We start from the raw sequence: 2,305 nt of genomic DNA on the forward strand, positions 1-2,305 counted from the left end.
GGATACATTAATGCCTTTTTTGGATGAGACGCAGTCAGCTATTTAATTATAGAGATGATAAATGCCATTTCTCATATGATAATGCGTCTGTACCTCAACGAGGCCATTCGCGACATGATAATTTGATTACAGTGAAAGGCTGTAGATCCACGGTGTGACAAATGGACATAAGGCGATGTGACGCCATGTGGCATCTTGAATGAAACTTTCATATAAATGAGACACTTAGCCCCATGCAATCTTTTGATAGCGCTTTATAGGGAATATTTAATGCATAAACATACTATATGTTATTGTTTTTAAATATGGATGTTGTTGTTGCTTCAAAGCAAAGACGCCTGCAATGATAAATGCGACAACGGAAGTTTAATATTTAGTAGTATCCGAGCATACAGTGCTCGGGGCACTTTACCTTTCATGAAACTGGACATTTAATATGAACTGACGAATGTGTTTTTACTGTATATGCTAGTGTTGCATGCATATTTATGGGGCGCCGATTCTCCTGTGTTGCATTTGAGTGTAATGGAATCAACATTTCTAATGTGAAAAAAAAAAAGTCTCCATATCATCTCCACAAGTGACAAAATTACTCACGCCCTATATACGTATATATGTAGAGTGCTGTGAACAGCCCTGCCAAATTCAAATGATTAAAAAAATGTGTAGGGATGTTTGATACCACCCTTCAAACCGATACTGATACCAAGTACCGATACATAAAAATTCCCTCCAAATTAACATTGAGAGATTTTTTTTTTTTTAAACACAAAAAAAAGGACCTGTATATCTCAATATAGCATTTTCCTTAAAATTGCTTTAATGGCAATTTTCTATTCATGTAAATTCTAGAGGGCGGCTAATGCTGGTATCAGTAGCTGTCGCGAGTACCGATACCTTGAAATAAGACCAATATCCAAACCTAGTATCTGTACTTGCCCATGTCTAAAAATGAGGGTTCAAAATCTGGAAAAATCTCGCCGCTGTCACCGCTCTCAGACCCTGTGGGTGTGTCCACTTGAGTGTGCTGAAGCCACGCCCACTCAACTGTCAACTGCGAATCAAATCCCACTACATCTAAGTACATGTTTGATCCATCAAAACGCATCCGCTTAAAGCCGCTGGATCATCATTGAGCTTTTGCACACCAAGACGATGAGGCGCTCTAAAGCAACCATGCCAGCCTGAAGCCCCATTCCACACAGTGCTATCCTTGCTTTTTCTATAGTGTTACCTGACTATAACGCGGTTCACTTTTCACAGATTTTTTTTTGTGCAATTTTGCATGCATTTTTTTTACAGTAATGTACCTATTTTATAAAATACAAAAAAATGACGACAGTTTGAACATTGCCTTGATAAAAAAAAGTGTATAAACGGTGTGGTGGGGGGTTTTAGAGCCTTAAAACATTTATAATAAATTTAATACATAAAAATAATTACATTTATAATTTAATAATTTAATAGGAATAATAGTTAGTGATAATAGTTAGTAATAATAGTAAGTAATAATGGTAAAAAAATATTATTATTTTTATTTAAAATAAATAATAAATAATTCGCGGATTTCATTTATTGCTGGTATTTTTTGGAACCCCAACGGAAAACGAGGGAACACTGTACGCCACAAGATATCAATCAATCAATCAATCTTGACACCAGGACTGTCACAACCCCTATCGATTATTCCATCGATTTTTGGTCCGTCCGTCAGCAACAAATGTCTGTGTGGAAAGACGGAAAATGACAAACATTGGATCCGTACATCGCAAATATCGTTTTAAAATGATTGATTTTGAGGCATAATTTTTTGGTGTCACCAATTTTCGTGGTCGACATTTTTCCCCGGCCTACGAGAGACTTTGTTACGCTATTTGACATCATGTGATTAGGTGTGGAGGTAAGGGAAAAAGAAACAAACAGAAAGTGCAGATATCTAATTCTTAAATAAATAATGAAATAATAATATACATATCTTATTTGTTATTTATTCATTAATTTTGTGTTTGTGTGTGGACTGTGGGAAGAATGTTTTAAGTTTTTTAAGGAAAAGATGAAGCACTTTATTTTATTTATTTATTTATTTATTTATTTACAATGACAATAAAGGCATTTTGACTCTGATTTCAAATGTCTAAAAATCTACTTAGGTACAGTAACAAATGACTGTGTTTGTATTTTATTCCATCCCGCCCCTGCTGTACTGTATATAATGCCTCATGCATATTTATATCAACATTTCTGATATGTTTCATGTCATCAGACGCACTGCTGTGAGGTCTTTTGACTCGCCACAAACAAAGAA

Source organism: Leptonotus elevatus, chromosome 19 (assembly GCF_054856555.1).
Source record: "Leptonotus elevatus isolate MCC_2025b chromosome 19, RoL_Lele_1.0, whole genome shotgun sequence".
NCBI classification, from domain to species: domain Eukaryota; kingdom Metazoa; phylum Chordata; class Actinopteri; order Syngnathiformes; family Syngnathidae; genus Leptonotus; species Leptonotus elevatus.